Consider the following 12,923-nt stretch of genomic DNA (forward strand, 5'->3'; position numbering starts at 1 on the left):
AGAGGAGAGACTCTGACATATGGACATTGTAAAAAATTATTCTAAATCAAACTTGATAAATACAAAGATATTGGGCTAGGGTTCTAGCTCAGTGGTAGAGCACTTGCCTAATACATATGAGGCACTGGGTTCAATCTTCAACACCACATAAAAAAATAAATAAATAAAATAAAGGTATTTTCATCCATCTACAACTAAAAAAAATTCTTAAAAATACAAAGAGTGATCAAGCGGGATAACACTATTTTTAGCTTAAAATGATATTGATTCTCTTAGATCATTCATAAATTGGCATTGAAAAGAACAATAGTTATTTGGATTTAAGTTCTGTACAGTTCAAATCCAGGCTTACTGAGATATCAGTTATAGTGAGTTTCTTAACCTGGTGCTGGTTATACTGATGATGTTATTTGAAAACTTCATCAAGCTATACACATGATATGTGCAGTTTTCTGTATGTATATTATATTTCAATGAAAAGTATTTATAAATCAATCATTAAACTTAGAATTACCATTCCTCTACTATTTGTTTAGCATTTAAAAGAATAACTCAAGAAAACTATATGTTCCTTCAGTCAGGCAACATTCATTACCATTCTTGCAGATTCTCTATAATACTAAATGAGATATCTAGATAAGTAGTAGGTATCTAATGAATATATATTCATGTAATAGTAAAAATGTTAACACCAAATGTCCAGACTTAAATCTATCTCCAGGAAATAATACACTTACTGTCACCAATAATCTGGACTAGTAATAATAATATATGCCTCCTCTTGTGATGCAATAAAAAATACACAACATTTTGCCCAAAAGTTTTACCTGCATACAATCATGGAGAAATAGACAAATTCGGACTGTGAGATATTAAGAAACTGGGCTTATAAATTTTTAAATATCATAAAACACACACATGCACACACACACAAAAAAAACTCCTTATAGACACTTAAGAGATTTAAAGAGAATAAAGGAAAAAAAGAGTAAAGATAGATAATAACTAGATTTAATGTATAATCCTTAATTGCATTCTGGGAGTAAAACATACCAACAGTTATATTATTAACATTATTATTATTTGGAGAATAGGGATATGACAGGTTATTTGCAAAAATGGCTTCAGTTATTCATGCTCTTGTATCCATGCCCCTCAGCAATATGACTTTTTAGCTCCTCCCATTAAGAGGAACTTGTGACTTGCTTTGCTAAAAGACTACTATATAAGTGAGGCCAGTTCCAAGTCTAGGCCTCAAAAGGCCTTCTGCTCGCTCTCTCTTGGAACCTGCATGCAAGCCATGGGAACAAGCCTGGTCCAGCCTGCTAGAAGATGGAGACCTCTGGAGCAAACATGAGCCATCTGAACTGAGGCCAACAGACACCAGCCAGCCCCTACTTGATCCAGCACTGACTGTAGATATATGAGGAACCCTAGCCAACCAATTGATCCTGAGCCATCTTAGAAGAAACACCCAAATGACCCACTGAAGAGCATTAATAAGTGGAGGTTGTTTTAAGCTACTAAATTTGGGCATGGCTTTTTACACAGCAATAATTAGACGATCAGAGATAAAATTTCAAACACAGAAAATTTCAAACATAGACTGTGCATTTGACAATATCACAGAATCAATGTTAAATTCCTAGAGCACGGTAATGGTATCATGGTGATGTAGAAGACAAAAGAGATGAGAGTATCCTGATGTTCCCCCTCCAAAATGTGAATATGCACTTATCTTTCTCTAAAGACAAAGCAAATGTGGTGAAATGCTGACAATCAGTAAATCTAAGTAAAGGGTTTTTGAATGTTCTTTGTACTCATCTGTTTGAAATTTTTCAAAATGAAAAGATAGGAAAAAACATATGCCTCTTTGCAGAACATGGTGATACAGAATATTTACCTGATATTTACCAGAGGATGTCACCAGGTAGTAAACAGACCCTTCTTATCCTTTCCTGCCAGCCTTCACCTTCTTACTGGAGGCAATGAACTACTGCTACTGAGGGGGAAGGGTAGCAGATAAAAACTGCAGTACACCAGGAATATACCCTGATACAGTCATGAGAAAAACTCATTAATAATAAAGGAGTTTTTAAAGGTAGGTAATAATAGCAAGCAATCACTAAGTGAAATTTTCTTCTTGACATAATCAGAAAAAAATGTGTAAAGTTGAATGAAACATGAAAAGAAAAAAGCTTTGACAAGAAACATGGGTAGCTCTTTGAACTGTTCTGTTAGAAAACAAATATTCATGTTCCTCTATTTAAGGGATTTCTCAATGGCCTACAAATGAGAAGAGTATCTTGTATTACATCTCTTCCCCTTGAAAATCCCTAGAGAATCTTACCAATACAACCTAAATCTGTTTTTTTCACAGCCTAATGAAAGCCTTCTTCATATAACTTGGATTCCCCCCGCAAATAATATGAAGCAATTATCAATGCTGTCTATTGACTTATATGAACAAACTCAGGGGCCTAGATTCAAAGGATACAACTTTCTGAACTAAAATTCAAGCTTCTTGGTTTTATTATGCCATATAGAGAATCTCTGCTTACAATGAATGGCGAACAAAGCCCACACCATTCTTTATACAAAAAAAAAAAAAAAAAAAAAAACTGTAACCTACGCACAGATTTTTTTTTTTTTTAAGAACAATCTCTATAAATCTGTTTTTCAAAGTGTTTTACTTCAAAAATCTCCAGTGGAGCAATCCTATGCATTACTATTGTCAGGTGAGAAAAACATTCAACTTACAAAAGAAAGGGAAGAAAATGTGGCAAGATACTATACATTTTATGAGCTGCTTGTTTTCATTTGTCAGAACTAAAACATGAATGCAGCAAGGACAATTGTTTCAGGCATTATTTGACTTGAAGCCAAACCCATTCCTGATTTCTTAAGGAATTCCTCAGTTCTCTGCCTCACAACTCCAGGATGCATCAGGATATAGTTTGAAACCACAATCTTAAAATGGCTATGCAAAAGGAAGAAGTTTACCACATGCAGAGAGAACCTTCCAGTTGCCTACCTTAATTTCAACAAATTCAGAGAAACCAACCAGGCTGTCATGTCTTCAAGGAAACTTTGATGTTCAAAGAGAATTCTACTGTCTATTAAGTCTCAAAGTATTGATAGACATGGTTAAAAAAAAAAAATCTGCAGAGCAGTAGACTTTCCTGGCCCACATCTACACACGAGCCATTCTGTCTTGTAAGAGGATTAGACATCAGTGGACTTAAACATGGGTCTGGCTCAGTCACTGAGTTCCCATGCACTGGGCATCAGGAGTATCAACTGTTTAGAGAATTAGACACTTATTGGTTCATTTTTTTTTTTTCATTCTACAAACACTTACGGGCAAATTTTACAATGCCAGGCCCAGAATGAGGAAACAGGTAACGGGGACACAGCCCTAGCCCACAAGTCACTCACAAACTAATGGAAAAGCACCGTCTAAGCACTTAGCCAAGTTGGAATAAAGGGTTACAAACAGGTACATGGTTAAGCACTTGAGCCTGGGCCTGAATCCTGACTCTACCACTAACTGGATGGATGGCCTTGAACAAATTTTACTTAATCTATCCAAGCTTACTTTCCCCAGCTATAAAATGGGGATACATGGAGGTATCATCAGACTTAAATGAGATAATGTTACTATATATATCATACTAAGCTTTAGATAAATGTTAGCTGTGATTATTTATCTTTATTATTATCTAGGTAGTTATACCATGTACTTTTTTCCTTTTTGGTGGGGAAGGGACTGGGGATTGAACTTGGGGGCACTCAACCACTGAGCCAGAGCCCCAGTCCTATTTGTATTTTATTTAGAGATAAAGGTCTACTGTGTTGCTTAGTCTCTCACTGTTGCTGAGGCTGGCTTTGAACTCGTGATCCTCCTTCCTCAGCCTCCAGAGCCACTGGGATTACAGGCATGCTCCACTACACTCACCTACTACTATATACCTTTTTAAAATCTAGAATCAACTCTGAGATTCTATAAAGTGGCTGCATAACCCAGAGTTAATAAATTAATATCTCTAAGTCTCATGCTTTTTATCTGTTTAACCACAGGTTATAGCTTAGTGATCCTAAAATTCTCTCAAGTCCTACAATATTAAAAGGGTCTATGATCAATCTTGTATGGTTCCATATGTGTCTCAATGTCACTGCTCAGATAAACTTGTGCTACAAATCTACTGCCAAACAAACCATCTTTCTCTGGTGGCTGCCTGAATCTTTCTCATTTTGGTTCCTTAAATCCTATTACCTGTTAAGAGCCACAGCCAAAGGGGCCCCAGCAAACTTCCAGCTGCCAGCAAACTTCCAGCTGCTGGCTGATGATTGGCTCACAGCGGCCCCAGCAACATCTAGCTGATTGGCTCCTCTGCGGTGATGGTCACTGGGCTGTTTCTCGGTGCATGGCCGGCTAGCTCAGTTGGTAGAGCATGAGACTCTTAATCCCAAGGTCGCGGGTTCGATCCCCGTACGGGCCACCAAATGCCGCAGTCTGGCTGGGCACAATTCAGGATCCACTTGTCAAAAGAAACTAACTTTATTTTTAGAACTAAAAACGCCAAACAAAACAGCTCCTCAGGAAAAAACCCTCAGAGCCCAACTGCCACCATCGGCTTCCCACAAGCCTCTCACCCCCACACCAGCCTCTCCACCTCCCACAATCCTCCTGCTCTTGAGGCCGATTGGCTCGGTCGCGTGGGCAGAGCCAAAGAAGTCCCCCAATGAGCAGCTCCATGATCTGAAAGGGCAGGGAAACAGCCCAATGACCATCACCACAGAGGAGCCAATCAGCTAGATGTTTCTGGGGCCGCTGTGAGCCAATCATCAGCCAGCAGCTGGAAGTTTGCTGGCAGCTGGAAGTTTGCTGGGGCCCCTTTGGCTGTGGCTCTCAACATCTACCTATCCATGTATATATGGGATGTATGCAGGCTATTAGTCCCCAAGAAAAGAAACAAGCAATTGCAGGTGAAGCTTGGTACCTGTCCCTCTAGTTTAGGTTGGGCAGTGGCTTCCAAAACATAAGTGGGGAGAGTACAATGAATGAATGGATTCCTTCATGCAGCCACTGAAGGGTCCACCTCCTCAGGTAGCAGTGCCTTCCTGTTCTTTTAATGTATCCACTGTTTGTCTCTACATGACACTTTCCACATTGCCATCTTATCAGCCTGCATTAAAGCTGATTGAGAACTGGACCCTATTGTACTGAATTTTGCATCCTCGGTCCTCAACAGAGTACCTGGAATGTGGTCGATACCAATAATGTAACAATTGACTAAGATTCATATCCCTGTGGACCAAAACTATACATTTGCAAAGTGCCTACTTATTTTGAGCTGTGGTTCTGGACTTAGGATCCTTTACTAAGGGTCATCAATCCAGCTATGTCAGGACTAATTGTGTGACCTGGGGGGATGGGGTCATTTCCCTCTTTGGCCTTCAGTTTCCTTGTTGGTAAAATGAGTGGAATCTAATAAATCAAGGGTTGGCAAACTGTGGCTCATGGCCAAATTCAGCCTATGCCTCCACCTCTGCTTAAATGGTTATAAAGACAAAGCATAGTATCCATCAGAGACAATATGTAGCCTCCAAAGCCTAATATATTTATTTTCTGGCATTTTTCAGAAAAAGTTTATTGATCTCTAGATTCTATTATCTCTATGGTCCTATCAAAGCCTGGCATTTTACCATTCTAATTCTGCTGGGTTTCCTTGAATCACAGTCTGATTCTACCTTTCCACACATTAGTATTTCCAAGTCAGAAACAATACCCCAGACACAACAGGCGCTCAACTGCTATTTGTTTAATTGAATAAATGGATTTGCAGAACCAACCCTAAGAACTAAATTCTCCACCAAGACAGTAAGTTGGGTCAATATTTATCAAATGCTCACCTAATAAATGCCCTCAGGATGGATGCCACAGTGATGATATACTGGGCCTCTGGATGACATGACCCGAGCTCAGATAACCAAGATCAGGACACACCTGTTTCACCAAATAAAAAATACCTGTAGCCATCCCCTGAACATCTCAGAGTTCTTTCCAGCCTCTTCAATAAACCCTATGGGCAAATTATAAAGTATCTAGAAGAAGCTATCAGAAACACAGATTATCAGAACAGATTATCTTAAAAGTCATGGACAAGAGAAAGAAATCCTATCCACAATAAAGCTCATAGGGCAATTTTGCTTATAACATTGTTTCTCTTTCTGCCTGTTGTTAAGAATATATAATACTAAGACAAGGTATTTATTTTTGTCAGTACAGTAAGCCAAGCAAAGTCTAGAATATACGATCCTATTAACACTAATAGGAGAGCAAGGTAAAAGAGAAAATAAAGCTCCCTGCCTTGACTCACACTACACATATTTTTACAAAATAAACAGCTGGCAATTATTCTTTTAATGTTCCTCCTTGGTACACTGATAAATCATTGCTGAGTACAAGCCTTTTGCTGATTTCAAAGGATGGTTTTCTTTCCTTTTCCTTTGCTCCTCCTCATTTTATATGCTCACAAGAAGTCCTGAAGAGGGCTCAGGTGCCTTCCCCATGCTTCCATCAAGCTTTACCTACTACAAGTGCAGTGACCTCCAACTACATACTCTACTCAGGCTGTTTCCTATAAATCACAAAGTTGATTGGCAGATTCTACCCTTTGCCCTTTTCCCCAAAGAAGATCCTTAGAGCTCTCTTTCTCAGGGGACTAAAGGGAAACCTGCCTCTTTCCATAAGGCCCCTATGCCCAAGGATAAGGTAGATGCACATGCCTTACCCACTTCCCAACTACCACCACTGCCAAGTACCCTGCTCTGGACAAACTGGCCCAGAAAGTTAAAAAAAAAAAAATCCTCAACATCTCAGAGTTCATTTCCAGCCTCTTCAATAAACCAGAAAAAAAAAAGAGGATAGTTTAACTTTGGATTTTTTCCCCTGATTCATTAGGTAAGCTTTTTCTCATTGCCAGAATAGACAAGACATTGGCTCTCTCTGCTGACCTCCCTATGAACCTCAAACAAATCTCTCTGCTTCCCAGAATCTTGTTATTTTCTTTGTGAGTTTAACCAATAAAAATGGGTTCAACCTTAGCTGGTATCCTTGCTTAAGAGATGAGAATTCCATACTCTCTGAGCTTTGGGACCCTCTGAGGCAGGGTCCTGCCATAGCTATTCTCTGATCCCAGGCCCAAACAGCCTCACCCACATTTTCTCCAAATTCCATTCCTGTAATCTCTGCTGCTGGGATCCAGCATGACCCTGAGTCAGCACACAGCCCTTCTTGGCTGACCCTGCTCTTCTGCCTGCTGGAGCACGTGACCCAGCATACCCACTGGGCCTGAAAGAACAATCACATGGTTAAAAGGAATCCTTTTTAAGGCATACAATTAATATTTAAGATGAGGACCACCTCCATAATAAAATCTGATTATCTCCTCACTTTGTTTCTATAAAAGTCATCTCAGACTACTCATTAATGTTTGCACCAAGAAAGGAGACCCACATGTGCCTTTTGAAGGTCAAGTTTAATAGGAAGTATGAGGTGATTCAAATAAGCTCTGGAAAACACAGTGGCCTAATTAGTAATTATTATCAGGTATCTTTGGAAACAACTACATATTAATACTTAAAAGAGATGACTGTGTTCTCTTTAAGTAGGGTACTATCATCTTAACTATAAGCATGGAACAAACATTCTCACTCTTCAAGGTAGGATAGACCACTCCCCTATTTCAGGAGCCCATGGTACTCTGTAGACTTTGACAAGAGGACCTGTAACTCTTCATTTACTCACTTGTTTGTGTGATTGTCTCCCCACATCCCACTTCCCTTACAACTTCATGCTATAAGTCCCTTGAGTATTCTTTCTTGAGCCCTCAGTTTCCAACAAACTGCCTGACACGGTTTGCACTTCATAATACTAGCAGAGGAAAGGGAAAAAGGGGATACTAAATGCTGTGGTTTGATATTCTGTCTCCTCAAAGGTCTGTGTATTGGAAACTCAGTCATTGGATGATGGTGTTGGGAGATGGTGTGGATCTTTAAGAGGTGCGGCCTAGGAGGAGGACAAAGGGGATGCTATCCTGAGAAGGTATCACTAGTCTCCCAGAGTGAGTTCTTATGAGCACCAGTTGTTATGAGAGCCTGAGCCCTGGCAGCTCTTTGACTTAGCAAGCACACTCACCACTTCCATCAGCTCTTTGGACATTCAGCCTCCCAAGACTGTGAGCTAAATAAACATCTTTTTCTTCATAAGTAAGATGCCTCATTAAGTTTTCATTAATGAAAATCAGACTAATATAGTGAGGACATAAAGGGGAGAGATAGTAAGAGTTAAGCAGTAGAACCTGACTCTGTCTTAGTGACTGTTACCTGGCCTATGAATGGTTTTTGAATTAATGAATGGACTAAAGAAAGAAAATGAGCAATAGTACCAAAGCATGAAAGTTCAGATCTTTGTTATGGAGTAATAATGTCATTTCCATCAATTCTCAAAACTTTTTTTTCATTACATTTTGGTAGCTTGGAAATGACAATTGATGGCATCTTAGCATTGTGTTATAGTTTATTTGGAACCTGAGTTTCTCTTTCTTTGTCAGTGGTGCATCAAATAGTAGCACATGTTAAAAAGAACAGTATCCTAGATGCAATGAAATACAATTACCTGGTGTGCCTATGGCAAGGAAGGTTGGAAAGATCACTATAAAACTGTAATATTTTCCCTAAGAGGAGAAACAGAGAGGTAGACCTGTCTAGAGGGTGGCAAAAGGGATAACTGTATCTCACAATGCCTCTCCCTTGCCTATGAGCAGTCCAAGTGGGGCTCCAGGGCGAGAGTTGTGGCTCAGTGATAGAGAGCGCTTGCCTAGCACATGTGAGGCACTGGGTTCAATCCTCAGCACCACATAAAAATAAATAAATAAAATTATAATACTGTGTCCAAGTGGGGTTCCCATGGGCTACATCTATGCTAATAACTCAGTCCTTCTGGTTAATAGTGATTGTCTCAGGATGGTCACATGATCTGAATGGAGCCAGTCATTATTCTTTGACATTTCCTACTTAGGTCAGTTCTTCTCTGGAGTTAACAAGAGTGAGATTTAGAATTCAAGAGTCAATTAGTAGCCATGCTCCCTGCCGTGGTAGGAGAGAAGCAAAAACAGACAGAATCTTGGCAGCTTTTTGAGACCCTGTGTAGTTCAACCTGGCTAGATGCTCACCAACCTTTTCTTTTTTTCTTTTTTTAATTTCTGGGCAAACAGGCCATATTTCTCAGCATCCTTTACTGTTAGGTGGGGCCACACACTGATTATAATTATGGAATGAGGACAAAAGTGAGATAAGCCACTTCCAGACCTGGCCCATGGAAACTTCCCACATAAGATCCTCCAATCTCCTTCCTAGACTGCAGGTTACAAAAAGAAAACTCAGAATGAAGGAGGAGCTACAAGATAGAAGGTTCCTGAAACATTAAAAGCAGCCTAATCAGGAACAGCCATGCTGGATGAATAAGAGAAATAAACTTTATTTGTATTAAGCCCCTGAAATTTGGAGGTTGTTTGGGCAGTTTTCTACTCTAATACCTCCTGGTTTCAGCTGATTCATGCTATAGTTACATCAAAAATCTCAATATTCACCCACAAATTCCCTCCTTATCAGTCAGAGTCTTTCATTTACAACTCAGAGTTCTAACTAACATCCAAGAAGGAACAGCAGTCATTTGAAGCGGGAGTTAGAAGTTTGTAACAAGTATGTAGGGGAGATCTAAAGATATCTCAGAACAAGGTAATAATTTCAACAAACTGATGACAATACACACACACAAAAAAAACCTTTTCAGTTTCCAGGGCTTCTAGTTTTAAGCTCACAAAACTATGGTAAACTACTCTCTTCCCCATTCTCTGCATTCCCAGAAGTCTGCAGGAAGTCCTAACTGCCCTGCCTTATGCTTTACCTACTAAGATGCCCTCTGGAGTTCTCAGTCATCGAGAATTCCAACAAGCAAGATAAACCTCCTCTATCATAAATAGCCAGCCATAAATAGCTGTCCCAGAATTTATTGGGAAATGGATCCACACACAGCTCCAATAATTCAAATTATTACTCTGGAGTAAATAAATAGTTCTGGGAGTGAGTGTACAAGCTTGACCAGAGTTTTCAAAGATGAATATTCATCAAAGGTTCTTAGTAGCATTTACAAGGTTATAAATGAGAAGATTACAGAAATAAACAAAGAATGATGCTATGAAAGTCTCCTTGGGCAATGATCAGATTTGGCAGGAATTGGGGCCAGTGATGACAGAGTGGGTGTCCTGCAGTGTCCAGAGAGGCTTCTCATGGAGCCAATTTGATCTATCACTACAAGCACCGACATTTGTAATATATTCTACAGGCTTATAATAAAGCCCTTTTATTCTACACATTCAATTATTTGACTCTCAGAATAAGAGAAGGCAGCTGGGATCATCATCAGACCTTCATTTATAGCTGGGAAAACAGGCTCAGGCAACTCAATGCTCACAGCCCCAGAACATGTGACTTAGGCCAAGACTCAAGTTCCATCTCCTGAACTCGGATCTTCTGTCCATTTCACTGTACCCCAAACTTTGGAACCCCAGGACAGAGAAACAGCCTGGAAGGAGGAGACTTTCCCCATTTTTGTAATTCATCAACCTATGTTATAGGTTGGTTTTCCATGTTTCATCCATCATATGTGGGAACTCCCTAGAGGGTTAAAAGGCCTGGGACAGGTGCATGGCCTAACTCCAAAGCCAGCTAGAAAAACATGCCCACCAGGTACCTTGAGAGGGAAGGAAAGACCCTGAGGCAGACGATTAGAAGTGCTCAGACCTTCATGTGACCCAGTGAGGATCTTACAGGTGAAGGCCTCTGAGAACCAGGTGACAAGGTCTCTAAGGACCCCAAAGATAGAATCTGGAAGAAATAAGTTGAAACTCTCCTTTGCTGGGGAGAAAGATGGGATCAAACACACATACCCAGCTGGCCTCAATCAGCATTCTCTCAGATATTGATAAGTCACTTTTAAGAGACAAATTACCAAGACCAAATACTATATACTACTTGGGAAAGAAATAAAAGGGGCGGGGTTTCATGCTTTAGTAAGAGCCATGTATCCCTGAGAGTTGGTGCTCTACTACTTCAGACGGATGACTCAGGAAGCTGGAGGAGGTATTTATCCTCCAGTGTGTTAGAAAAATTTGAAGAACTGTTCATCATGACTAATGTGACCCTCCTGCATGGATGGGGGTTGGGGTGGGACCTCATGGTCTGGCACAGTTCCTTTAGAACTACAAATGTCTAGGATCGTGAAGAAGCCTGGGGTAGAGGAAGGAGCAAAGGTCTTGACTTTGACACACCTGATTTTGAACCAGTCTCTTGCTAGTCCCAATATCTTTGAGCTCAGTTCCTGTATCTGTAAAGCAAGAATAAGAACATCCACCTTACAGGATTATGGAAATGATAAAATAATAGCATGGTGCCTGACTTACTAGTTACTCAATTCCTTAGTATTACAATTCTAATACTCAGTAATTCTAATTCCTAGTAATTCCTAGTCCTTAGTAATTAAGAGAAAGATCATACATCTCACCCAGAATCTTGGCCATTTTGCTTCCATCTTTAAAGCATAATAATCTATGACTTTAGTTGTAAATGTCTTAAATAAATCTTGGCCCTTAGGCCTCTTACTAGTCTGCTCCAGGCTTCCTAAATTCCCTTAAAAATAATGTAAGCACCAGGTCTCTCTTCAACTCTATAATCTTTCTTCAAACTGAAAGAAAATCCAGGGTTGGGGTTGTAGCTCAGTGGTAAAGCACTTGCCAGCATGTGTGAGGCACTGGGTTCGATCCTCAGCACCACATAAAAAAATGACTAAAAGTATTGTGTCCATCTACAACTAAAACTATTTTTTAAAATATTTATTTCTTAGGTGCAGTTGGACACAATGCCTTTATTTAATTTATTTATTTATTTTTATGTGGTGCTGAGAGGATCGAACCCAGGGCCTCACATGAGGTAGGCGAGTGCTCTACCACTGAGCTACAACACCAGCCCCCTAAAAATATTTTTTAAAAAATCCAGGGGCTGGGGATGTGGCTCAAGCGGTAGCACGCTCGCCTGGCATGCATGCGGCCCGGGTTCGATCCTCAGCACCACATACAAACAAAGATGTTGTGTCCGGCAATAACTGAAAAATAAATATTGAAATTCTCTCTCTCTCCTCTCTCTCTCCCTCTCTCACTCTCTCTTTAAAAAAAAAAAACTCCAAATCTTACATTCAGTATATAACTGCACTTAACTGTCAAATTCAATTAATTTTTTCACAAAATGAAAGGGAGTTTTGAGTACAACAAAATTTTAGTAAACTCAATTATATAATATGTTTATGACCATAGGAACAATAGGAAGGATTAGGTTCTTGTGGTCTAAGACATGGTTAGGTGCCCCTTCTCTGTGCTCCAGTATCCTTTGCACATACCATTACCAGTGCTATGACCATAATGTCTCTGTTTCCCTCGCTAGCCTATAATCTCTATATAGGCAAGAATAGTGTCCCACCAAATCTCAACTGCCAGAAACCAGCAGCAGAATACCTGGTATATAGAAGATACTAAATTAGTGTTTGATGAATGAATGGGATTTTAAGAATGGAAGAAAGTTTAGAAATAATCTGCTTTAATATAAGTTTTCATTCACAGATGAAGAAGCTGAGCCCCAGAAATGTCAGACAACTCAGACAAAGGACCATTAAAAGAAGCAAGAGGACAAGAGGTGGCAGTCATCTCCAATCTGACTTTGAGTTCAAAACCAGACATCACTCCACACTCACCCACAAAAGGAGGCAGTGTAGCTAAGTGGACATAGCATGGGCTTCAGGTCAAGTC

At 39.8% G+C, this 12,923-nt stretch overlaps 1 protein-coding gene and 1 non-coding gene across 2 annotated transcripts in view; one reads left to right on the forward strand and one right to left on the reverse strand.

Moving 5' to 3' along the window:
- Positions 1 to 12,923, reverse strand: part of Rab30 (RAB30, member RAS oncogene family) — an 80,904-nt gene that overhangs the window by 53,951 nt on the left and 14,030 nt on the right. The window lies entirely within an intron of this gene.
- On the forward strand, positions 4,430 to 4,502 carry Trnak-cuu (transfer RNA lysine (anticodon CUU)). The gene has a single exon. It is a non-coding gene; the product is annotated as a tRNA-Lys (tRNA).

This window comes from Urocitellus parryii, chromosome 4 (assembly GCF_045843805.1).
Source record: "Urocitellus parryii isolate mUroPar1 chromosome 4, mUroPar1.hap1, whole genome shotgun sequence".
Lineage (NCBI taxonomy): Eukaryota > Metazoa > Chordata > Mammalia > Rodentia > Sciuridae > Urocitellus > Urocitellus parryii.